The 25,889-nt window shown below is 51.4% G+C and overlaps 4 non-coding genes across 4 annotated transcripts; 3 read left to right on the top strand and 1 right to left on the bottom strand.

Moving 5' to 3' along the window:
• Positions 1-706: 706 nt before the first annotated feature.
• TRNAI-UAU lies at positions 707-800 on the bottom strand. The gene is made up of 2 exons: positions 763-800; positions 707-742 (listed from the first exon to the last, which is right to left on the bottom strand). It is a non-coding gene; the product is annotated as a tRNA-Ile (tRNA).
• Positions 801-1,566: 766 nt separating this feature from the next.
• TRNAN-GUU lies at positions 1,567-1,640 on the top strand. Its single transcript has one exon. It is a non-coding gene; the product is annotated as a tRNA-Asn (tRNA).
• Positions 1,641-17,440: 15,800 nt separating this feature from the next.
• On the top strand, positions 17,441-17,512 carry TRNAQ-CUG. Its single transcript has one exon. It is a non-coding gene; the product is annotated as a tRNA-Gln (tRNA).
• Positions 17,513-21,337: 3,825 nt separating this feature from the next.
• On the top strand, positions 21,338-21,410 carry TRNAK-UUU. The gene has a single exon. It is a non-coding gene; the product is annotated as a tRNA-Lys (tRNA).
• Positions 21,411-25,889: the final 4,479 nt, after the last annotated feature.

Genomic DNA, 25,889 nt, shown 5'->3' with positions numbered 1-25,889 from the left:
CTAGCGAAGTCCTCAACTCGTTGTTTAAATACTTCAAGGTCAGAGAATCCTCCAGCAAGTGACCCGTGCCCCATGCTGCAGAGGAAGGTGAAACCACCCCAGGGTCTCTGCCAACCTGCCCTTGAGGAAAATTCCTTCCCGACCCCAAATATGGCGATCAGCTAAACCCTGAGCGTGTGGGCAGGACTCACCCGCCAGCACCCAGGAAAGAATTGTCTGTAGGGATGTGGGGTAAACGCTCTGCGGTGTCAGAGCTGGGAAGGGGGACACTGGGGAACAGACTCTGTCGGTCTATAGAGATAAGCCCGACTGGTGTGAAGGGCTTCGGAATCTGCCTGCTTGGAAACTTGTAAACATCCCTTTCTCTGCGCTTCCGACTTCTGGTCTTTTGCTGCTTGCTGCTTGTGTGACAAGAGCCAGGGAAGTGGGCAGGGGAAGGGAAAGCCCTGTAACAATGGCTCCTTGCTCCTCTCCCTCCAGGCTCAGGGGTCAAGGATGGGCAGGACTCCAGGCTCTGCTTGAGGGATCCTGGCACAGGGGCTGGTGGGGGAGAAAGGATGGTAGATTCTCATCTGCGCTCTGGAGAGGAGGTAATAAACAAAGGGGGCATTTTTGACTCCTCCCCTCCTCAGTGTCCCCAGGGCTGGAAGTCTACATTACGCACGGCCAAATGAGGGGGTGATGCCACTTGGTTAATGAAAACCAGCGCTCCAGGTGAGGTTTGAACTCACAACCTCAGCATAACTCCTCTCAGCATTGCCCTATAAGTACGGTGCACTAACCAATTGTGCCACTGGAGCACCTGCTGTGACTCTCTAAAACCCCTAGGTTGATACAGGCGAGGGGTGACCCCAAAACATTGTCAGTGGGGCTGAGAGCAGGTAGCGACAAGTGTTGTACTCAGTGGGGTGGATTCTTCTTAAGGGTTCCAGGCACCATTTGACCCTTTTGTTCTTCCCTGTGTAATAACAGAGCTGGTTAAGACTCAATGGAGAGTCTTGCTGCAGACCAGCAGATCTGAAGTCACTGATAACCAGCTCTAAGCATTAGTCCTGCTTTGGGACAGTGTCTCTCATGCAAGAAACTGCCCAGTCTGCGCTAGCAGTGAGGCTCCCTCACTAACAGCTGAAATCAGGGAGAGCTCTGTGAAGTGCAGGGCCCCAGGGGGGCCTGAACAGGGGGGAACAACACCCCAGGACTTTAAAAAATGGGAGGGCTCTGCCTTGCCACTTTGTAAAGACCGTAAGGGTGAGTGAGGGTGGGGAGGGGACGGAGAGCAGTGAGCGGGAGGAAGGATCTTGGGGTATGAGGCAGTGTAGGAGCGGGGCCTTGGGGAGGGGGTGGTGCAGGGGCGTGGCCTCAAGTGGAAGGGGTGGGGCTACTGCTTGGGCTCTGGTGGCCGCCACTTTTAGGCAGGGACACCCCAGGGGGGGGCAAGTGGGGCAAAAAACCCTCCATACCAGTCCAGTTCCTTGCGGTTGCTTGTCTATCCACTGCAGGCATGTGCTATACCGTACCCTGAGCTGATGCCTGGCTTTTGTGCTCAATACAGCCTTGCCCCTCCGTGTCTCTGTGGCGCAATGGGTCAGCGCTTTCGGCTGTTAACCGAAAGGATGGTGGTTTGAGCCCACCCAGGGACGACGCTAAGTCTGTGCTGCTTCCTTGCTTCCCCGAGGCCTGTGGGGGAGTCTCAAAGGTCCCATTTTGCTGCCTCTTGGCCTCAGTGCTTTCAGCTGGTGGTCCAAAGAGCGGGCTGGATGCCATTCAGAAACCCATCTGCCAGCAGCCGTGCCGGAGGCTCAGGCTTAATCCTCAAGGCCGAGCACAAAAACTTTCAGCCGGGAACATTTCGCTCCCTTCCCACCTCCGCCCAAGCGGCAAGGGAGAAGCGGAGGAGACAGGCCGGCTCAAAGACGCCTCCCTCCCACTTCCCTGTACGCTGTGCAAAGCTCTTGGCCTGCCTCATGCCTCGTCAGGAAAGCACGGCCATGCGGCCCAAGCCTGAGTCACGTCCACGGCCTGGCCCGCCCCGGCTGACGGCCGCGCAGAGCCACGCGAGTCAATGGCAGGTCGAGTCGGGAGCCTCGGCTCTTTCCCCTGACAGCCACACACACAGCGCTGCCTAGCGCCCCCAGAGCCTCCCTCGTGTTCTCCCGCAGCAGCCGCCTGCCAGTGTGGGTGGGAAAAGGGGACCAGGAAGCACTGCGGCCTCATTCCGGGACAGGAGGCCCTCGCCACGCCCAGGCCTGCCTCTTGCCTTCAGCCCAGGCAGCCAGAGGTGCCGGGGAGCTCCCTGGCAGGCCGCTTCGCCTCAGCCACCTCTTGCCTCATGGCCTAGGCTCTTGGTGCTCTGCTGGTCCCCGGCTCGCTTGAAGGCCCAGAGGGAAAAGAAACAAGCGCACGCGTAGCAGAGGATGGTTTCAATCCATTGACCTCTGGGTTATGGGCCCAGCACACTCCCGCTGCGCCACTCTGCTGCTTCTTCACACCCTCCCCCTGCCACCTAGCCGCCACTATCCGGATTAGTGCCTTACGCGCTCTCGTGCTGGCAGGCAGATGCGCAGGCTGCTAGGCAGCTGCCCTGGTCACAGGATTTTACAGCTTCTACAGGGTAAAAGGGATCTATTTGGGGTTTGGACCCCATTGGGAGCTGGGTAGCTGAGTGCCGGAGATGGGAGCACTTCTTAAACAGTTTTCAGTTAAGCTTTCAAGCTTGTGGGGGACGAGGTTCAGCCTTGGATCCGTGTCTGCAGCAGGCAAGCACGTCTGGCTCAATCGTCCCCCCCCTCCCCCGCTGTATTAGCAGACTAAAACCCGGAGCAAACGCACACGCCTTGCAAAGGAACAGGAGCCGGGATCTCGAACAAAAGTCAACTTTTTATTAAGATGACGTTCAAAGAAAAAAAAAGTGTACAGTACAGAGTTTCAGCATAGAAGTTTCTGGTGCTCAGGGAACAACGTACAGCTTACCCAAGGGATGCAAAATTCAGTTTAAGATCGGGTGGCATAAGGAATACATAATCTACAACAGCCCTGACTGGGAGGTAAAAGGTTAACGTACAGATACTGAGTTAGGAGGGTATGTTGTCCATATGAGGGCTACATTCGGGTGTGGAATATAATGAGCGGTTACGACGATGAGGATGGATTGACCCGCGTTTGGTGAGTTTTAACGTTCGGTGTTTTGGAATCTTTGCCACAATCTAGTTGAAGCAGGGTCAGTATGAAGTCTCCCCTGCCATCTGTTGGTGATGTGTTGTCAAGGCCTTTTGGGGCTGATGTCATTTGCATGGTTACACCCACCCCGGATTGCATGATGGGAGTGCTTGTCCAAACGGTCATTTCAGCTGCTGCGATATCCCCAGTCTCTTTGTTATTGGGGCAGGAGTAATCCAGTGTATTTTCCTGTTGATTTTGGATCAAGGACAGAGTAACTGTACCTGGCATTTGAGGCCTGAGAGCGTCACCCTCTCCTGAAAAGTACTCACCATTTAGGGGTATGGGTTCCTAACGGCCGCTCGTGGAGGGAGGTAGAAATGGATGTTTGTTGGTGTCTTACAGGTGCTGCTGATGTCCTTTCTGCTGTCCCTGGTGTGGAAAAACAGAGGCAGAGGCGGTTTTGAATCTCTTCAAATTGTTGTTAATGCTGCAGTTGCTCACCCTAAGCTTATGCCGTTAGATCTCTTTCATGGTGTATTTTAGTCCTGAGGTAAAAGATGTGTTGTTAGGGAGTGAGGTAGCAAACGTTAGTTGCAGAGGTGGTGCATGTGCCACAGAAGTCGTGTGCCCCCCCCCCTGCCCCTGCTCCCGTCCAAGAGTCCAGTATTTCCATAATCCCACCCACTGACCTGTGACTAACAATTTCGCTCTGCTAACTCTTCCAGCAAAACTTTTCTACCAGGTTCTTATGCAGTGGTATATTTCTACCCACTTTAGCTTTTAAGTACCATCAAAGACAACCTGTTTACGTATAACTAAAATTCCTGCTTTTGCATTGAAGATTTTCAGTGTATGCTATAACACATTATTTAAAAAAGAATAACAATTAATTATATTTTTAAACTAAAGAGAAAAAAACCATAAAATATGTGTTTAGAGATTGCTAAAGAATCCCATGGTGCAAAACACAAATATTGATTTTCAATCTCTTTTATCTTGCTATTGTTTGGAACCCATGTGTCTTGTCTAAAGATTTTTATGTTGATTTGGGTGAGTTCTGAAATCAAGAAATGCTAAGTACCGTTCTACTGTTCTTGATTCATGTCACCAGGATTACTACACTTAATTACTCTTGCCCTAATAAGAAAGAGTTTGGAGATCCCACAGCAGCCAAAATCACCATTTGGACAAGCACCCCCATCATGCAATGCGGGGTGGGTGTGACCATGCACATCAGCAACTAAATGCCTTTGCATCACATCACCAACAGATGGCAGGGTAGAGTTCATTCTGACCCTGCTTACACCCTCCCCCCCAGCCAAGAATTGGTGGTCCTGATACATCACATTCCCTGTTATACCAACTCATTGGTATTGAATGCTGAAGTTATGGCTAGCAAAAGTAGCCACCCATCTCTGCCCTGTAGCATCCAGCTTAGCCCTTGTTAACACAGAAGTCAGTGGATTGTTCTCTGTCCATAGCTGAAACTGAGCACCAGACAAGTAGTCTGGACATTTCTCAGTGATGGCCCATTTCAAGGCCAAGAACTGCAGCTGGTGGATGGGATAGCGAGTTTCGCTATCAGACAGTCCTCAGCTGGCAAAGGCCACAGATTTACATTTACCTTCCACTTCCTGGTAGGCGAGTGCTCCCAGACCCTCCAAACTGGCATCAGCATGCATGATAAACCGTTCGTTTGGGTCAGCAAGGACTAGGACTGGCACATGAATCAGGCAAATAATGATTTCCCGTAAAGCCCTGTCACATCTCTCATCCCGCCATGTCCCCAATGGAGAGGAGAGGAGCCCCTCCCCTGTCCCAGGCCAGGCACACCAGATCTGTGCGGGGAGGTGTCCATGGCCCAGCCCAGGCGTGCTGGAGCTGCTGGGGAGAGAAGTTCCTCCCTCAGCCCGAGCCCACCAGAGTTGATGTTGCAGTGGGGGAGAGGTATCTCTCATCTGGTTTTTAGATGCTCTGATGAGAGGGAGCAGGAGAAAGATTTTTCTTCTCCTTGCATTTCAAACCCTTCACCCCCCCCCCAACCACTTTCTGCTCTAGCCTGATCTCTCTCTCTCATGTCTCCAGGGCCGTCCTTACCCATAGGCAGCTGCCTAGGGCACCACTAGGTCTGGGGGCACAGCTCTGCTGGGAGTCTGGACAGACGGGAAGCAGTGGAGCATGTAAGAGCAGGGCTGCTGGGTCCTAGAGAGAGCCGAATGCAGCACAGTCTGAGGGAGGGGATTGGCTGCTGGGGTCTCTGGGAAGGAGGGTAGGGGTGGGGAAGGAGCTCACCTGTGAGTGTGACTCTTTCCCCCCGGCTGAGGTGAGGTGAGGCAGGCTCTGCAGCTCTGGAACCAGTATCCTTTGTTGTCCCCCATAACATCCATTCTTCTCCCCCCCTGCCCCATGGAGCACCCCCTCCTTTCTCCCTCCTCCTCAGGAGCATCCCTCTCTCTCTCCTCCCTCCCCTCCGTCAGGGCTGGGTTGGGTGAGGTGCTGGGGGGTAGGTGGGGGGGAGGAGGCTGGCTGGCTGCCTGCTGAGGAATGACAGTGAAAGTAACTCACTTCCTGGGCAGTGAGCCAGGATTGGAATGTCACACGGGGCTGGGCTGGGGTTAGCCAGATGTGTGAAAAATCAGGACAGGGGGTTGGGGTAGGGTGAGCAGATATCCCTATTTTATAGGGCCAGTCCCAATTTTGGGGTCTTTTTCTTATATAGGCTCCTTTTACCCCCACCCCCACCCCCTGTCCTGATTTTTCACACTTGCTGTCTGGTCACTCTAGATGGGGGTAATTGGTGCCTATGTTAGGTAAAAAGCAAGTCCTTACTCACCTCTCCAGCACCCGAGTTTGTGCGGAGTTGGTATGGGGCTCACAAATCTGTCAGAGACCAGACAATTCGTTGATCAACGGGCTCACACCATCCTTAGCTTAAAAAAAGCTTCGGAGTAAGTGTGGCAAGTTTATTAGGGGTGAGCATCAATATTTATACACAGAAGTAAACAAAGTGATTAACAGATCATAATGGTCATGCATAATCAATCAAGATTCTACAGGATAAAACAGGTTAAAATGTAAACTGGAGAAGACATAAGAGGAGATGACTACTTATGGCTACTTATTGGGAGGGGAAGGGTCATGAGTAGTTCGCAGGTCAAAACTTTTGATTAAAAGTTTCAGACAGAGACATGTAGTCTGAGTTAAGTTTCAGTTCATAAAGAGTTAAATTGGAAAAGATGGGGATCGAAATGAAAATCCAGAGGTGGATAAGGAGCTGGTTAAAGGGGAGACTGCAGAGGGTAGTATTGAAGGGGAACTGTCCGGTTGGAGGGGGGTTACCAGTGGAGTTCCTCAAGGTTCAGTTTTGGGTCCGATTTTATTCAATCTATTTATTGCTGACCTGGGAACCAAGAGTAGGAGTGGGCTGATAAAGTTTGCGGATGACACCAAGTTGGGGGGTATTGTCAATTCGGAAGAGGATCGGGATATTCTCCAGGGAGATTTAGATGACCTTGTAAACTGGAGTATTAGTAACAGGATGAAATTCAATAGTGAGAAGTGTAAGGTTATGCATTTAGGGATGTCTAACAAGAACTTTAGTTATAAGCTGGGACGCATCAGTTGGAAGTAACGGAGGAGGAGAAGGACCTAGGAGTCCTGGTTGATTGCAAGATGACTATGAGTAGGCAATGTGATGTGGCGTTAAAAAGCTAATGCGGTCTTGGGTTGCATTAGGCGAGGTATTTCTAGTAGGGATAAGGAGGTGCTAGTCCCGTTATATAAGGCGTTGGTGAGACCTCATTTGGAGTATTGTGTGCAGTTTTGGTCTCCCATGTTTAAGAAGGATGAATTCAAACTAGAACAGGTACAAAGAAGGGCCACTAGAATGATCCGAGGAATGGAAGGCCTTTCGTATGAAAGGAGACTTGAGGAGCTCGGTTTGTTTTCCTTAACCAAAAGAAGGATAAGAGGAGATATGATTACACTCTTTAAATATATCAGAGGATAAATACCAGGAAGGAGAAGAATTATTTCAGCTCAGTGCTAATGTGTACACGAGGACGATCGGATATAAACTGTCAGTCATGAAATTCAGGCTTGAAATTAGACGAAGGTTTCTAACCATCAGGAGTGCAATACTGGAACAGTCTACCGAGGGAAACAGTGGGGCGAAGGACCTCCTTGACGTTAAGATTAAGCTAGATAAGTTTATGGAGGGGATGGTATGATAGGATAACGGGCTTAGTCAATAGGTCAATTATGTGCCTGGTATGATATAACCTTTTCCAGAGGGTTGGCTGGAGAGTCTTGCCCGCATGCTCGGGGTTCAGCTGACCGCCATATTTGGGGTCGGGAAGGAATTTTCCTCCAGGGAAGATTGGCAATGGCCCTGGAGGTTTTCGCCTTCCTCCGAAGCATGGGGCAGGGTCACTTGCTAAGGAGTGGGTGGATCGGCTTATGTGGCCTGCATCTTGCAGGAGGTCAGACTAGATGATCATAATGGTCCCTTCTGATCTTGAATTCTATGATTCTATGATTCTATGAGTTCAGACTCAACATTCCTCCATTTGTAGCTATTGGGATAACTATTTACCAACAGCTACACCCCATTTTAAGGAGCCAAGGGCCGCTTGGCAATTTCAGCCTGGGCCAACTCGAAGAGAGTAAGGCCTTTGGCTGAAGTAGAAAAAGAATAAACTGACCCACATGAGTTTATGAGGGAGGGAACACACTGAATACAGCAACACAGTATTATAAGGATTACTATGGCCCCAACAATACCCACCAAGAGTTTTTTAACCCACCCAAATCCAGGCAGCCAATTCCATAAGGCTCCCCACCAATCATAAGGTGGCTGGCCAGAGGAGTAGTTCTTAGCCATTTCCCTTAGATGTTTGGTACGTTGAAAAGTGTCAGGGTAGGTGTCGTTTACAAAAACACAGCATTCTTCATTTATGAGGGCGCAAGTTCCTCCTTGGGCTGCTAACATTATGTCTAAAGCCATTCGGTTTTGCAAAGCTAACTGGCGCAGCTGGGACATTTTCCCAAATCCAGGTGCTCCCTCCAGGAACACTGCAGTCTGGGTTGTTAAAAGAACCTGGTGGGGTCCAGTAAACCTCGGCTGGAGGGCGTCGCCACGAACGAACTTTTTGGCCCAGACAAGTCCCCTGGATGGAACGGGTGGATCTGTTCTTCTAGTGGCACGGTCTGGGAAAACTGCGAGGCTTTCCAAAGGGTACGGAGGCGAGCCTGTAGGGAGAGAAACTGGCACGCGGTCATATGATCCCCTCCCAATAGTGAAACATCAGCACGTGGTAGCGCCCCGCCTTTGAAAGGGGGGTGTCCATAGAGCAGTTCAAAGGGGGATAATCCCAATACACGGGTTGGGTGAGTACAAAGGTGAAACAGGACCAAGGGAAGTACCTGAGGCCACTTTAACCCTGTTTCCTGACAGTATTTAGCCAATGTAAGCTTAAGCTCCCTATTCATACGCTCAACTTTCCCGCTAGACTGGGGGTGGTAGGGTGTATGAAAGGAGTGTGAAATGCCCAGTCCTTGTTCTAAACAGCCAAGGACATTACCAGTAAAGTGGGGTCCGCGATCTGAATCAAGTATGAGAGGGATGCCAAAACGGGGTACAATGTCTCTAAGGAGGATCTTCGCCACTGTGGCAGCAGTACAATTAGCAGTAGGAAAAGCTTCGACCCATGAAGTCAGAGGGCAAACCAAAACAAGGAGGTGCTTTTTTCCAAAAGCCTTTGGCATATTTGCAAAGTCAATTTGAAGATGTTGAAATGGAGCAGCAAGCGGAGGTCTTTTACCCTTAATTTTGTTAAGAGGCGGAGCAGGTTTATTACGCTGACATGTGCTGCATGCTTTCACTATTGACAGGCAGTAGGGTTGAATGCCTGGAGCATACCAAAAGCGAGCGATGGTGTCCACAAGGGCGTGCGTGCCATAGTGACCCCCCTTATCATGGTGCCAGCGAACTGCCACGGGGTATGTGGAGCGAGGGAGGCAGGCTCGGCCATCCGGCATAAGCCAGGTCCCTTTGACCAGAGTGGCTCCGAGGCTCTCCCACGACTGTAGTTCAGCAGTGGGTACTGGTACGGGGTAAAAGCATACTTGCTATCAGTAAAAATGGTAACGGTCTTACCAGCGGCCAACTGGCAAGCTCGGGCCAGGGCGTAGAGTTCGGCTTGGGCTCCCCAGTTGCCTGGCAGTGAGGCGGCCTCTTGAATGTCCCATTCAGAGGTGACTGCATAACCGGTGAAACGCTTGCCATCAACATAGAAGGAGCTTCCGTCTGAGAAGAGGATGCAATCAGGGTTGTCCAGTGGCACGTCAAACAGGTTGTTCCTTATCTGTAAGATGCTATGAACTACTTCCACACAGTCGTGCTGTTCCTGGAGGACTGGCAGGTCAGGAAGCAAGGTAGCTGGATTAAGTGGACCACACCTTTCAAAAATTAGGTTAGTGTCTTCTAGGAGTTCGGCCTCTAGCTGCTGCTGACGATGGGACAAAAAGACTTGGGTCGTGCCCCTACGCAGAAGGGCTGACAAGGCATGAGCGGTCCAGACCGTGGTAAAATGACCCAGGGTCAGGCTCTTTGCCTTTGTGATCAGCAGGGCAGCTGCTGCCAGAGTCCGGGTGCAGGATGGGGTTCCCTGAGCGACAGGGTCAATCTGCTGGGAGTAAAAAGCAAGCGGGAAATGGTGGGGCCCGCTCAGCTGGGTAAGGACGCCACTAGCAATTCCGCCCCTCTTGTGGACAAAAAGGTGAAAGGGTTTGCTGTAATTGGGGGGGGGGGCGGAGAGACATGGAGGAGGCCACACTGTCCTTGAGTAACTGAAAGGCTTGGATCGTGTCTGGGGACCACTGCAAAGGGTCAGGAGCAAGGTTAGCAGTGAGTCGGTGGAGCGGTTTGCTCAACTCCCCGCAGGATGGCAACCAAGGGCGACAGAAGCCAATTAATCCTAAGAAACCTCGAAGTTGCAGAGGGCAGTTTTGGATAGTCTTTATGTGGACTGGGTCCATTTGTCTCCCCTCTGGGGTTAACAGGAAGCCCAGATATCGAACCTTCTGTGAGACCCACTGAATCTTGTTAGGGTCTACCTTGTGGCCTCTGGTGTGTAGGTATAATAAAAGTGCCTTACCATCGATGCGGAGGGCGGCTTCTTCGCGGTTACCTAGTAGGATGTCATCTACGTATAGGACTAACGTGGATCCCTGCGGACTGGTGAAGCCTTCCAAGTCGTGGCGGAGGCATTGGCTGAAAATCGTGGGGCTGTCTCTGTAGCCTTGAGGAAGTCGTTGCCAGACATAACTTTGTCCCTCCCAGGTGAAACCAAAGAGATATTGAGAGTCTGGGTGCACAGGAATGCTGAAAAAGGCTGATTTTAAGTCAATAACAGTGAACCACTCAGCATCCCAGGGGATTTGGCTGATGATAGTAGCTGGATCAGGAACTACTGCATGAAGAGGGACCACATACTGATTAATAACCCGTAGATCCTGTACAAAGCGCCAACGAATAGGGTCTCCGTCCTTTTTAGGAGGCTTTTGACAGGCAGTATAGGGTATTACAGGAGTGCGCTGCGGGCGGACTAGCTTTTGTGCAATGAAGCCCTCGACACGGGGGCGGATGCCCTCCCGGGCTGCCAGCGCCCGGGGGTATTGGGGGACTGCCGGGGGGGCTAAGGAGGGCTTTACTTGAATCCTTACTGGCTCTGCCGAAAGGAGCAGGCCAACATCAGTGTCAGAAATTCCCCAGAGGGTTAAAGGCAAGTCAGTGAGGTCAGGGGAGAGAGGGGGGGGTTCCCAATTACCCTGAGTTGGGGCCGAATCTCCTAACACTGTCACCAATAATCCTACCCCTTCAGGAGTGCAGGTTAAAGTAGCCTCAAGCTTACAGAGTAAATCCCAGCCCATCAAAGGGATCGGACAAGCTGGGGAAAAAAGAAAATGGTGAGAAAAACATTTATCAGCATAAATAACATTTAGAGGTAAAGTGAGTCCCAGAGACTGTGGATTGCCTTCCACCCCAGTTGCAGTTTTAACCTCAGAGGATAGCCAGGGAGAGGGGGCATGATTTAAAAGAGAGAAAGTAGCTCCAGTATCAATGAGGAAACAGACAGGCAGTCCCTGGACTGAAAGGGTTAGATGAGGCTCTTTGCTGGGAGGGGAGAAAGTGAGGAAAGAGCCGGCTAAAGACATTAAGGAAATAAGACCATCACATTGTTTGCCTTCGCCCCCGGGGTACCGTCATTGAGAAGGCTGAGTTCGCTGCAGCTGCTGCTGTTGCCCGTAGTTGATCCAGGCCTGAGGAACGGGCTGGGCTGGTGGTGCAGGGGTGTATTCGTCCCTGGTGTAAGTATCTGCGGATGCGACCGGACCCTCTGGGCGTCCCCAGGGGCATTCACGTTTAAAGTGACCGGGTTGTCCGCACTGAAAACAATTTCCTGATGGCTGGGGTTGCCAGGACCCTCTTCCCCGAGCACCCTGAAATCCCCTGTCACGGCCATGGCTTCTGCCTCGAATACCACCGCAAAAAGCTAAAGCCATCAACTTATATTCTTCCTTTTTTCTTTCTTTTTACTACTTTCCCTTTCTCCCATGCAAAACTCCTCCCGAGGTGTGCCCCTCCATTTCCTCCTTATCCCTCTGCAGAGATTCCAATCTGGAGTCCTGCAGATTCCCCTCTGCACTCTGGAGAGAGTCCCCTTGCGGAGGAATAGGGGCAGGTGCAGTGGGGACCAACTGACAAGTTAAAACACGCCGTGGTTTACACCCTTCATCGAAATAACATGGAGGGGGTTCACTCTCGGAAGAATACCTGACTGCCATAATTTTTAAAGATTTCCACAGCTCTGCTGCTGTGTCCCAACAAAACCAGTAACATAACTGTCCCGGATGGTCTTTTTCGATCTGGCTCCTTACTCCTCTTAAGGCAGCCTGTTCGAAAGAGCCATACGAAGGCCACCTCATCTCCGGGTCGGCCAATACCGCGGTATACCCAGTCCAATTCCTTACACACAGTGTGTACAACTTCCTCCTAGACATTCCTGTCTGTACTGGGAGTTTCCCTTCATTCCATAACTTATTTACAATCCCCAGCGGACTCTCAAGAGGCACGCTAGTCCCTTGACCCATGGTGTCTGACAGGAGCCCTCCAACTGGCGTTTATCCTGCTGTCCAGTACACGACCCCTCAATATTGAATTGGCTGGGAGAAATCTCCCGTGGCGCCTGCCAATTCGTATGTGAGTGGTCTGACCACTGGACAGAGGCACCGCACCAGAAGGAATCCCGGACGAGCCCCCAAATTGTTAGGTAAAAAGCAAGTCCTTACTCACCTCTCCAGCACCCGAGTTTGTGCGGAGTTGGTATGGGCTCACAAATCTGTCAGAGACCAGACAATTCGTTGATCAACGGGCTCACACCATCCTTAGCTTACAGAAAAGCTTCGGAGTAAGTGTGGCAAGTTTATTAGGGGTGAGCATCAATATTTATACACAGAAGTAAACAAAGTGATTAACAGATCATAATGGTCATGCATAATCAATCAAGATTCTACAGGATAAAACAGGTTAAAATGTAAATTGAGAAGACATAAGAGGAGATGACTACTTATGGCTACTTATTGGGAGGGGAAGGGTCATGAGTAGTTCGCAGGTCAAAACTTTTGATTAAAAGTTTCAGACAGAGACATGTAGTCTGAGTTAAGTTTCAGTTCATAAAGAGTTCAGACTCAACACCTATATAAGACAAAGCCCCAAATATCGGGACTGGCCCTATAAAATCAGGACATCTGGATCTGGTCACCCTAGCTGGGGAGCGCCTCCCCCCGGGCTGGCAGCTGCCACCGATCCATCTCATCCGGGGGGGAGCTGCACAGGGCAGGATGAGCTGCTGTGGCTCCATGGGTGACCTGTCCCTGAGATCAGATGCTGGGCTAACTTCACCATGGTCCGTAAGGCTGGTGGTGGTGCCCATTGGCGTGTGATTGGACCTGAGGGTTTGCTGCTGCTGTTGCTATTCTCCACCCCAAGAGGTGGATTTTGGGGTCTACTACTGCAGCTGTTGGACCAGCAGGCTGGGGGTGAGCCAAGCATGAAAGCAGTACTGTGTTGCCATTTAGATTGTCATTTAACAACTTTGTTTGCCAAAAATTCTTGCTAACAATCCTGAATCCAATTTCAATATCTTAGCCAAAAACAGAAAATTAAGTTGTTGTTGACAATTATTAGTGACAGGTTTGGTTTGGGGCAGGGAGTGGGCCAGTTTTCATCAGAGAAACAAAAAATGTCGACTGACTTTCCTATAGCCTGTTACTCCGGATAAGAGCCCTCCAACAACTGTATTATGCTCATCTTCTTACTGGTGTATAGAGCAGGGGTCGGCAACCTATGGCACACGTGCCAAAGGTGGCAGGTGAGCTGATTTTTGATGGTACGCAGCGGCAGGCTGAGCGGCTCAGCCCATCACTGCTCTGGGGTTCTGGCTGCTGCCCTATTGCCAGCTGGGATACCGGCCGTCGGCCCCACTCAGCACCTGCTGCTGGCCTGGGGACCCCCCAAGGAACCCCAGGCTGGCAGCGGGCTGAGCAGGCCGGCTGAACCACTCAACCTGCTGTCAGCCTGGGGTTCCATTCACTCAGCCGGCAGCGGGCTGAGTGGGCTGGCAGCGGGCTGAGCACGGCCGGTGGAGGGCTGAGTGGCTCAGTCTGCTGCCAGTCTGGGGTGCCGGCAGCACTCAGCCTGCTGCTACTCCGGGGTTCCGGCTGCCGGCCCCTTGCCAGTCAGGAGCCCAGCCCCCGGCCCCACTCTGCCTCCTGCCAGCCTGGGTGAGCAGAATCCCAGGCTGGTAGCAGGCTGAGGGGGGTTGGCGGCCGGGATCCTGGCTGGCAGGAGTTGGTGGTCAGAACCCCAGACCAGCAGCGGGCTGAGCAGGGCCTGGGATCCTTGTCTAGGGTTCCAGCCACCAGCCCCGCTCAGCCTGCACCCGGTCTGGGGTTCCATTTACTCAGCTGGCAGTGGCCTGAGTAGGACCTCAGATAATAACAATAGTTTATTTATATAATATAGAGATAGAGAGAGACCTTCTACAAACGTTAAAATGTATTACTGGCATGAGAAACCTTAAATTACAGTGAACTTGGCACACCACTTCTGAAAGGTTGCCGACCCCTGGTATAGACTGACCATATGTTGTACTAAGATTCTCCTGCTTTTTTTTCCCTGTGAGTCAGTATAGCTTTTGCCAGCCCAGAAGTTGGGCAGCCAATGTTTTACGTTTTCACAATATTTTCTCCAACTTTCATAAAGTAAATACATAGTTAATATGAGTTTAAAAGGCCAGGGACACTTCCTTGTGAAGAATCTGTACAGCAGATCATGCTAGAGCTGTGAAAATGTCAGTTTTTGATGGAACTTTAGAGGCAGTGATTTATCATGTATTTTATCATATGAATGTGCTGCTATTGCTAATGTCTTTCCAAACAAAAATAAGGCACAATAGGACTTCTGTAACATTTCTGTGCGACCTTAATCTAGATGAGATGATTCTGTGCTGACTTCATTTTGGTCACTTTGTGCTTTACCTAGCAGTAAAACTAGGGTTATATTTTCCCACTGTTTGGAAACCTAGCTTATTAAACTGATTTTGCAGCCAAAAAAGCCAGAAAGATTGCTTTTAATTAAAAACAAATCTTTGTTTCAATACCTCTTCATATAAAATTTCCAATAACATTCTGACAAATTAAAAAATATATATTATTTTCATCATTCTGTCAAATCACAATTTTTTCTATAGTGCTACTTCTTTAGTGCTAGTGCATCAGCATTACATTGTGCTTCGTTAAGTTAAACTGGTTTTAATACCGTGAATGTGGCAAGTTTTCCAATACTGTATGCTTATATTTGTGTTGCTAAGAGCAGAACAGGCACAGGGGCACCAGTTTAATAATCTCACCTAGGGCACCATAAATCCTAAGTACGGCCCTGCAGGTGAGTGCGGATCTCCCTCAGCCTCCCCCGCAATGCTGGTCAGTTTTATTGTCACTGTGATAGTCGGTGCTTCCCTTCAGGGCCGGCCCTAGAGGGGTCTGTGACAAATCCCCCCTTCCCTCCCCACGCCCAGCCCCCACCCCACCCCACCCCTTCCCCCAAGCCCCCACCTCTGTCCCATCTCTTCCCAGCTTGCACCTTCCTGCCCCATTCCTCTCCCTCCCCCACCTCCTCCAGTCCCTGCTCCTCCCCCTCCCCGCCCAGCGCCTCCTGCACCCCACTGAACAGCTGATCACTGGCAAGTGGAAATCACTGAAGGGGAAGAGGAGGAGCTTGTCAGCAAGGCCTGTAGTGGGGGGGGGGGAGCTGGCTGCCAGTGGGCGCTGAGCACCTATTTTTCCTCTGTTGGTTCTGCAGCCCCGTAGCTCCCATGGAGTCGCTGAATTGGCTCCTGTCACACTCTAGAGAGAGGAGCAGAACCAGGGCTATGGCTGATCTATGGGGCACCAGGTGAGTGGCAGAGGCTTCAGGCGCTGAGAGTTTGCCTCACCCCTCAGGGACACAGTGTGAGGGGGTGTCCCAGGGATCTCTATGAAAGGAGCAGAACAGGATTTACCTGGGGTGGGGAGAGAATTGAGAGTGTCTCAGGGGGTTGTACAGAGGTATTGCCCCCGTGAGACACCTGCTAAAACACAGGCTTTCCTGTGAGCAGGATTTGAACCCGCCTACTGGATTGCAACTCCAACGCCTTAACCACTCGGCCATCACAGCTGTTAGCACAAAACTGCCCCAATGCCAGAGAAACTGGTAAAGAATCCCAATGCCCAGGCGTGAAGTCATCTGAACTACAGGATTCCCACCGCAAACCTGGCTCCCAAAGCACAGGGGGGATTTGGGTTTGTTCTCTTTGCTTAGCCATGTGCAGTCGCACAGAGAGCGCGTTTAAAAGTCTCCCCTCCCACAGAGCGGGAAGGGGAAATGATTCTCAACTTGAAGCCTGATGTAGGGTGACCAGACGTCCCGATTTTATGAGGACTGTCCCGATATTTGCCTGTTTGTCCCGCGTCCCGACCGATGTTTGGTCAGGAGAGTGGACAAACAAAAAATTTTGCCCTCTGCTCCGGCACAAATGCAGAGCCCGGAGGGACACTCGCCCCCCCGACTCCGCCCCCTCCTTCCCCCATTGGATCCCTCCCCAAATCCCCACCCTGGCCCTGCCCCCAGCCCCACCCCCTCACTGCCCCATTGGATCCCTCCCCAAATCCTCGCCCTGGCCCTGCCTCTTCCCCAAGCAGGCAGCATCCTCCTCCCTCCCAGGTTTGCACATGGGCCATGGCCATGGCCGGGAGCGCAGCACGGAGGCTGCTCCAGCCCTGGAGCCTGCGGGGCAGCGCAGTGAGGCTGAGGGCAGTGCGGAGCAGACAGGACCCATGTGGGTGGGGGGCAGAGACACATGTGGGGCAGACACGCTCCTGCCAGGAGGGCCCGGGCCCGGCTGCCTGGTTCGCCCCTTGCCCGGGAGCTGCAGGAGGGACCTGGAGTACGGCTCGGCTGCAGAGCTCGGAGCCCAGGCTGGGCCCAGGAGTGAGGGGATGGGGGAGCTGGGGGTGTATCGGGGGTCGGAGCCGAGAGTTGGGTGGAGACGGGGCTGTGCCACTGCCACCTGGCTGTGTGGGGGGAGCCTCTGGCTTTTTTTTTTTGCTCCGCCCTCCGCGTCCCAATATTTCATCTTTGACAACTGGTCACCCCAGCCTGATGTGAATCAGGATGTCTGGACCAAGGGGCCAGAGACTGGCCTTTGCTAGAGAAACCACTGTCAAGTGTTAGCCAATTAGGACAAGTCAGCAAATAAGAACAACCTCAGGTCTCAGTAACTGCTACAGGTAGCAAAGTCCTACAGGGAGCAGTTTCTGGCACTACACCTGCGCAGCTCTGCTCCCCAGCTCTTCTCGGGCTCCTGCTCTCTCCTTAGCTCCGCCCCACTCTGCCCCAGGCAGTTCCAGCTCCCACGGAGGATGGGACCCCCTGGCCTGGTGACTCCCTCATTACACTGCCTGGCCTGTCAGTGCGGCTAAGTTGGAGCTTTGGCCTCTCCCCATTGCCCAGGGGACTGTCAGTCTCAGGGTCCTGATTTCCCATTGGCCCTTCCCCCTTCTATTGGGACTGGGAACTAGCCAACCAAAACCCCCACTAAGTTTTAGTAAGGGGCCAACAGTCCCTTACATGAGCCAGTCCCGTGAGGGTCACCAATGTGCAGAAAAAGCAGCAGGAGCTGGTCCCATGGTGTAACGGGCAGCACTCAGGACTCTGAATCCTGCAATCTGAGTTCAAATCTCAGTGGGACCTTGTGTTGCTTTGTGGTGAAGCCCTGGAGCTCGCAGTGCTCAACTTCCCTGTCTCCAGTTGTAGGAGAACAAGTCTTTCCCTTCTGGCTATGGTGGGTCAGGGCTCTAGAGCTGGGTACTGGTGTCTTAGGGTTGGGATTCTCATGGCTTTACCTGGTGCCCATAAGTCTGGTACTTGCCACTGTGCTTGAAGGAAGCAGGGCTGGGCAGGCGGAAGCCCAGCACCTCTCCTCCTCTGGGCACCTTGAGCAGAGGCAGCTGGTGCTGACAGCTCCAAGGGAAGGCTTAAAAGCAACTGAGGGCAGGGCAAGAGGAGGGGAGGACCATGCCTATGTGTGGCCAGCAGACAGCCACAGAGAATCCCTACCATGCCAAACCCCTGCAGGACAGCTGCTGATGCTCTGTGGCCAACATCAGAAGAAGGTAGGAAAGCAGGGCTGGGCCTCTGAGGGTGCTCAATTTGGCAGTGGAGCCGCCCATTTACTTTGGCAAGTCAGGAATGGCAAAGGCGAGACTGGAAGCACCTGGGGCTCATGCCCCAGCCTTTGTGACACCCAACCCCCAACTCCTTCCTGGGGCTCTAGCTGAAGCCAGAGCACTGGCCTGAGTGACCAAGAAGAGGTTCCAGCTGTGAAGAAAGCAGGACTTGCAGCACAAAGTGAGCACAACCACGAGGGGACTCAAATCCTGAATCATCCGATCCACAGGGAGATGCCTTATCCTTTAGGCCACATGATGAAGGGGTCTAAGCTCTTCTTTGGAAAAGCCAGACACTGTGTTTCTCAGGTCATCTGCTGAGGGGGCCGAGACACTCTGGGCACAAGAAGTCGAGTTCCCAGCGAGACGTGAGACTTAATTGTATGGGGCCAGGTGCAGGGCTTTGGCAGGGAGGCTCAGGCATGGGGGATTGAGGTGCAGCAGATGGACCGGCTGTCTAGGCACAGAGATTTAGTCTCCCTGAGGAGGAGGAGGAATCCTGCTGACAGGCAGTGGCTGTGCAGAAAAAGAGGAGGGGTTCCTGGGACTTTTTTTGCCCCCACTTTGCCTGCCTGCTCACTCTTGTGGTGAATGGTGAAGGTGTTTCCTAACAAGCCCAGGTAGCTCAGTTGGTAGAGCATCAGGCTCTTAATCTGAGGGTCCAGGGGTTAAGCCCCTGTCTGGGTGCTCAGCTTTTAAGTTGCCTTGTGTGCCAGGACCCAAATTCTGTTGACAGCCACACAGGGATTCCCAGAAGCTGTGGCCATTTCCTGGAAAGGTTCCTTTCCTTAGCAATCAGGAGAGAGGCCACATCCACAGGAGCAGGTGCAGATAGCGCAGTCTCTGGCTGCCAGGAAGTGCTGTGGGGCCAGGTGCTGAGAAAGCCCAGAGGGGGAGCAGCAGAGATGGGGGGAAGGGAGAGAGAGAAGCAATGAGGACAGAGCATAAGGGTAAAGGGGAACCCTCTGGTCTGGCTATTGTGGGGAACCTCCCTGGTTTATACACGACCATGGTGGAATTGGCCAGAGAAAGGATCTGAGTCCCCACCCCCTTACCCAGAGGCTGCCTGACCTCGAGGAATGTTAGGATACAGATATTCAGGCCTGTACTTTAAGAATTTAGGTGTATTTTTATCACTTAGCTAGTTATAAAGGTATAAAAGAAAGAATAAAAAATCACTGTCTGTCTGTGTAATGGCCTTCTCTTACTGTGACAGTCTGAGGCCTGGTTCTTCGGCTAAGCAGCAAAGGCAGCCATAAGGTGGGAAGTGTCTGGTCACATCCGCACATTCCCAACTAGTCACATTGAAATAAGGTGCTATTGGGCTGTGAGGAATACAATCCTGCCCTGATATTCCATCACCTCCAGAGAAAGGGAAACTTAGTTTGGTAGCATCCTGTCTGGCAAGAACTCACTTATCAATAGACACAGCTGGAAAACCCTTATGTCTGTATAGATGTAGTTGTGAAATCCTCCCTTCTGTATTGTTTTGTAGGTTTATTTGCATGGTCTCAGTCTGGTTCTGTGATTGTTTCTGTCTGCTGTATAATTAATTTTGTTGGGTGTAAACCAATGAAGGTGGTGGAATATAATTGGTTAGATAATCACGTTACAGTATATTAGGATTGGTTAGTTACATTTCAGTAAAATGATTGGTTAAGGCATAGCTAAGCAGAACTCAGGTTTTAGTATATAGTCTGCAGTCAATCAGGAAGGCGGGGGGGGGAAATGGGAACAGGGACTGGGGATGGGGGAATTGGGATCATGTTTTGCTACAGGGGGAAATGGGAACAGGGGATGGGACCAGAAACAGGGACACAGGCACGGCTCTTTGGTGTCAGAGCTGGGAAGGGGAAACTAAGGAAGGAAACTGGAATCATGCTTGCTGGACGTTCACCCCAATAAACATTGAATTGTTTGCGCCTTTGGACTTCGGGTATTGCTGCTCTCTGTTCATGCGAGAAGGACCAGGGAAGTGAGAGGGTGATGGAATAAGCCCTCTAAGACTGTCATTTGTTGCACTAGGCTCCATTCACATCCCACTCCTGACACAATCACTGTCTTCTATCTGACGAAATAGCCTAATTTCAACCTCTCCTGTAACATTACACCACCAACTATTCAGCATTTGTAGGAGACAAGCTGGAGGGAATTCAAATATCTTCAAATGGCAAAACTTTCCCCCCGGCCTGGTCACTGAATCCTATGGTGAGAAACTTTCTGTGCATTTCAGTTTCTTGTATTGTTGGATGGGGCCTGAGGTGCTGGAAGGGAAATGTCCATGGAAAACCTGGACATCACTGTTGTCCAAAAAAAGGCTGGTGTTAGACACAATCGCTTCTCGTATTCCCGTGGAATCCGAGTCTAGCTGAAGAATTTCTGTCTATCCTAGAGAGAATCATTCCATTGTAAATACAAATGAAATGAGATCTTCAGGTCAAGTCAGCGCCTTTTAAAAATATTTACTGAGCAAAAAGCCATTCTTTGCCTTGTTGATAAGGACAAGAAGCCCTCTTTTCCTTTCCATTTCAAATGCAAAATGAATGGAGATTTTCATTGAAAAACTTCTGGTTTTTAGGGGGAATTGAACCCAGGCCATGGCTGTTAAAACACCAGAACCTACTGCTTAAAGCACCATGAAGGGTTGTTTTTTTCTGATAGCCAGTGTTGTTTTTCTCAGCCTCCTACTTCACCAATGTCAGACTCTGAGTGCAGTTAAGCTCTGGAATAGGCTCCCAAAGGCGTCTGTGGTGTCTCTGTCCTCAGAGGTTTTTAAGAACAGGTTGAACAAACCTCTGTCGAGGATACTCTGCATATACTTGGTCCCATAGACAACCTGCTCTGGCTCTATCTGCTACCTTCATCGTGTTTGGATGTAAAGGTGGGAAATGATGGGGAAATTGGCCCCTCTTTCAAGTTTAAATGTTGTAACTTCTACATCTAGACCGGGGTGGCCAACCTGAGACAATGTAACTGCCAAACGTGCACCTTTGTATGCAACTGCTGAGTCAGTTGTGAACCTTGCTACCATTATCATTATCCCTTTGAAATGATGATGGTGATGGACACTTGGCTCTATATCCCAGAGTGCCCTGGACGTCTACAGGCTGCATTAGCCAATCCAACCATTTGGCACTTGCAGATGGGCACCTCTGTATTGTGCCTGAGTCTTGTACAGCTATGAAAGGCTGGTAGATGCCGATATTTTCCCGTCTTTTTAACCAGCACTAATACCCAGCCAGGCCAGGGCTGGGAAGAGAGAGAGAGCAGCAGGTTTCCCCTATTGTGGCCATCTCGCTTTTTCTTGACTAGCTTCACCTCTGCACCAACTTGTACTTTTCCTATGTGAGCCTGGCTAGCTCAGTTGGCAGAGCATCAGACTTTTAATCTGAGAGTCCAGGGTTCAAGTCCCTGGTCAGGTGAAAAACTTCTCACTGTGAGTATAAAAATCGGTCTTTCTGGAGTCTTGTTCAGTGTTACTCTTTCTCTCCAGGATTTTGCCTTTCCTAAGAAGGGCCTTTCTGGGGGGGGATTGAAGGAGCAACTCCTTGACATCCCCTCTGTCCATGCAGGCTGGAAGAATAAAGTCCTCTGGGCATAGAGCATGTTCCTCCCCTGCAGACACAAACACACAGAATATTCATAAGGAATTAGAATTAGAATCCACCACATTCCTTGGCAGCTTGTTCCTGTCATGAATCATCCTCGCTGTTGAATATTTGTGCCTTAGTAGTAATATGAATTTGTCTCTTTTCACCTTCCAGCCATTGGGTCTTGTTATGCTTTTCTCTGCTCAATTAAAGAGCCCTTTCATACCCAATATTTTCTCTCCATTAAGGCCCTTCAACACTTCAATGAAATCACCTTTCAATCTTCTTTTGATAAGCTAAACAGGTTGAGCTCGTTCAATAGCAAAGAGCCACCAAATGTTCTGAGGGCTGGAGAAAAATGTCTTCTAGGGAAAGTGGTGGATTCTCCATCTCTTGATATCATTTAATGAAGACTAGACGCCTTTCTGGAATGTGTTTGCCCCAAAAGTAGCTATTGTGTCATACAGGAGGCCTGTGATATGCAGGGGGTCAAATAAGATGCTCTAGTTGTCTCTTCTGGCCATAAAGTCGACTAATTTCTGAAAAACTGAGTGTAGCATTGGGAGCAGCGTCTGATGTTTTCCTGTCTAGCCGGCTTGCTTCCTAGAACGAACGCTCCTTGAGTGGGTGATCCACAGGGAGTAGCTCAAACCTCCAAAGTGCCTGGCCAGGGGCAGGACATTAGCCCAGCTAGGGAGGGGTGTGGCAGTGACATCACAAAGGCCTTTTGCAGGACCTCAGACTATTGGTCAAAGGTGGTGGGGAGGTGGTGACCTCACAGAGAGATGCTGACATCAGCCAGGCAGGACAGGGGCGAGGGGCCAGGGAAACCTCAGAGACCCTGTGGCTTTGCTTCAGCAAGTCTCCTTCTCCAGGTCTCTCTTTGAGGACTGAGAGAGTATTCGGGTTCAGGCATGTGAGCGCCAGGAGGAACCTCTTTCGAGTTTTCTCCTTCCCTTTTAGTGATTTTACTAGTAAACAGAAGTCCCTGTTTAGAAGGTAAGAGCCTCCTCGAGGTTTGAAACCTGTTCAGTCTGATCCATCTGGTGACAGTTGAATTCTAGGCATGGAAAACACGAGCTTAAGGAGGCAGAATTTTATTCCGAACCTGGGATTTTGTCCCTTAGAATCACTGGGGACATTAGGGTTTGTCCTTTTGGTTTCACCTTTTCCTCCATCCATCCCTCCCTCCTTTCTCTTTGTCTCTTGCTTCTTTTGTCTTTTCTCCTGTTCCCCTCCCAACACCAGGAAGGCATTTTTCTCCAGCCCTCAGAACACTTCGTGGCTCTTTGGTTATCAGACTCCTGAACTGCAGCTGGATGTGGTTCTTGTTCTTCTGCACAGCACAGCTCCTGGAGAAGAGGGATCTGCAAATGTACATTCGTATGATACCTTTGTTTAACTGATGAAAACATAAATTGACACTTTGAGGATTGAAACTGATTTCAGCGGATGGACAGCTTTGCTAGGTTTTTATGCATTTGGACAGCGAAATGTTGAGTGTTTACATTGATATCAAGCACTCCTGTATAGAGGAGCCCCTGAACATAATGGAGAATGGAAATGAAAATGTTTTCCTTTTTTTTAAAAAAAGAAAGAGGGTTATAAGAGAACACGGGGGTTTGAACTGAGGACTACGTGAACTGCACTCAAGCACTCTAACACTGAGCAATATCCCCATGACAACAGGAGTATGGAATCATGATGTCCAGCACTTTGAAGGACAGACCCTGCTTCATCGAGCTCCTTTGCCATTCCCAGACCACAGGTGGTTTTAAAAATGGGGTTTGATTAAACTTCTTAAATGTGGCAAACACCACAGCTTGCGCACCCACCGATATAGCTTCTCCCACTGACATAGCTGCCACCTCTTGGGAAGTGGACTAACTGCACCCACAGGAAAACTCTTTCCCCTCAGCCTAGAGCAGTGGTTCTCAAACTGAGAGTCAGGACCCCAAAGTGGGTCATAACCCTGTTTTAATGGGGTCACCAGGGCTGGCATTAGACTTGTTGGTGCCTGGGGCTGAAACCAAAAGTCTGAGCCCCACCACCCAGGACTGAATCCCTCAAGCTCTGGTTTTTCCCTCCCCTAACTGGGGCAGGGCTCAGGCTTTGTCTCCCCTGCCTGTGCTCAGTGTAGAGGGGCTTGGTGCGTCTTTCTAGGGTCAGGTAGTAAGTTGTTTTTTTTTGGCAGAAGGGGGTTGCAGTGAAAGGAAGTTTGAGAAACCCTGGCACAGAGCCTCTGAGTATGTCTAGACTTGGCTCCCTGTGGCAGATCAGACACTGAAAGTGCAGCCATGGAGACACCACACCCCAGCCTTGCCCAGCAGGCAAGAATCAAACATCCACAGACAAGTGGCTGTAGCTTTTTAACCCATCTCCCTAAGCCCTCAGCCCCCACCATTTAACAAAGGGGCTTTTCTACACTATGGTTCTGGTCTCACTGAAGGGTTATTTCCAATTGTTTGCTCAGAGCAGCATTAGGGAAAATGGTGCCCTGGGCAAAGCTTGTACTTTGGCACTTCCCCATTGCCCCTGGGCGATCCCCACTCCCCCTTTACCGCTAGCTCCTGCACTCCCACCCCTTGCACCTCCTTCACCCCTAACTCCTGCCCCCTCCTGTGCCCCATTTGCCCTTAATTCCCTGGGCCACCAGCCATTGCCCCTCTCCTGCAGCCCCTTCACATGGCTCCAGTGCTGGGGGCCCCACACTTGTTCTCCCTTTCCCTGGGCTTTGGCATCACTAGCCCCTGATTAGCAAGTAGGGTTCAGTGGTCCCCAAAAAGTGGGGCATGACTCCTAGGGGGACACAGAGGAACATTCATGGAGTCAATGAAATCAATTGAGTTTCTTCAGTCTCTCGCTGTAGACATTTCCCTTGTTTTTAAAGGCAAAAATCCTGATCTTTCCAATGGGAGCTGCTGCTTCAATGTTCAGTTTGGGGAGGGATCTGGCTGCACTCAGAGATCTGACCCTCGCTGTGCAGCAGGAGGCGGAGGGAAGCTGATTGTCAGGGCTCAGGGCTGCACCCTGCCATGTTGAGCCCGTGTCTGTGCTAAGCTCGGCATCAACCAGGTGATTCTGGGCAGTTCGGGGTCCCCGGGCTCCCACAGGAGGGTGAAGCAGGTCACCCCTGGAGCAGGTTAAAGCTGCAGGGTGACAGTGGGGCTGCTGCCCCTGTGAACAGCTGCTGTAGCACCGCCGGGGCAGGACAGGGAGAGCCAGTTATACGCCCCACCCAGCCTGTATCGGGGGATGGGAGCACTCACACCCTGGGGACCCACCCACCAGAGATCTGCTGGGGGGGGGAGTGGCACCCACACACCCAGGATGTTTTAGGGGGGGACAAGGGCATCCACACTCTGGGATCCTCTGCAGAGGGACGGACACCCACACACCCAGGATTCTGTATGGGGGGCAGAGGTACCCGGACACCTGGGCGGGGGATGGGGGCACCGAAACATCCGGGATCTTACCTGGGAGGACAGCGGCGCCTGCAGCTCGACATGAGACGGGGGCTGGGGGAGAAGGAGCATTTCCCAGTTCCAGACTGTCCCTGTCTGGCCAAGGCACAGAGCTCACAAGCAGAGTTTAAAGCTCCAGCTGCCAGGCTGCAAAACAAGCTGGGCTCCATGGCTGGTGCCTGTGATCCCAGCGCCTGGGGAGGCTGAGGCTGGCGGATCGCTTGAGCTCAGGAGTTCTGGGCTGCAGGGGGCTGTGCTGATCAGGTGTCCGCACTAAGTTCAGCATCAATATGGTGATCCTGGGGAAGCTGGGGGTCCCCAGTTTGCCTAAGGAGGGGTGAACTGGCCCAGGTTGGAAATGGAGCAGGTCAAAACTCCTGTGCTGATCAGTAGTGGGATTGCACCTGTGAATAGACCCTGCAGCATAGCCTGGGTGAGACAGTGAGACATGGTCTCTTTTTAGACCTCCCTCCCCCCCCCCCCCCGCAGAGCCTGCATGGGGGGATGGGAGCACCCACACACTGGGGATTCTGACTTGGGGGGAGGGACACCCCCCTGCAACACGGATCTTGAAAAGAGGAACAGAGACACCCACACACCACAGAGCCTGGATGGGGGCAGGGGAACCACACACGGGAGCTAGTTCATGGGGTGGGGGACACACCCATATGCTCCGTTGCACCATTCTTAATGAGAAGAACGGGGGCATCCACACAACATGGATCCTTAATGGGCGGGGGGACACCCACACACTCCACTATTAAGCAGGAGGGACAGGGGCACCAGACACCCACAGTAGCTTGGAGAACACCCACATCCACCGGATCCCTCATGGGGGGTAAGACAG

This window comes from Mauremys reevesii, linkage group 17 (genome assembly GCF_016161935.1).
Source record: "Mauremys reevesii isolate NIE-2019 linkage group 17, ASM1616193v1, whole genome shotgun sequence".
In the NCBI taxonomy this organism is placed as follows: Eukaryota; Metazoa; Chordata; order Testudines; family Geoemydidae; genus Mauremys; species Mauremys reevesii.
This window is presented reverse-complemented; position numbering and strand designations above follow the sequence as displayed.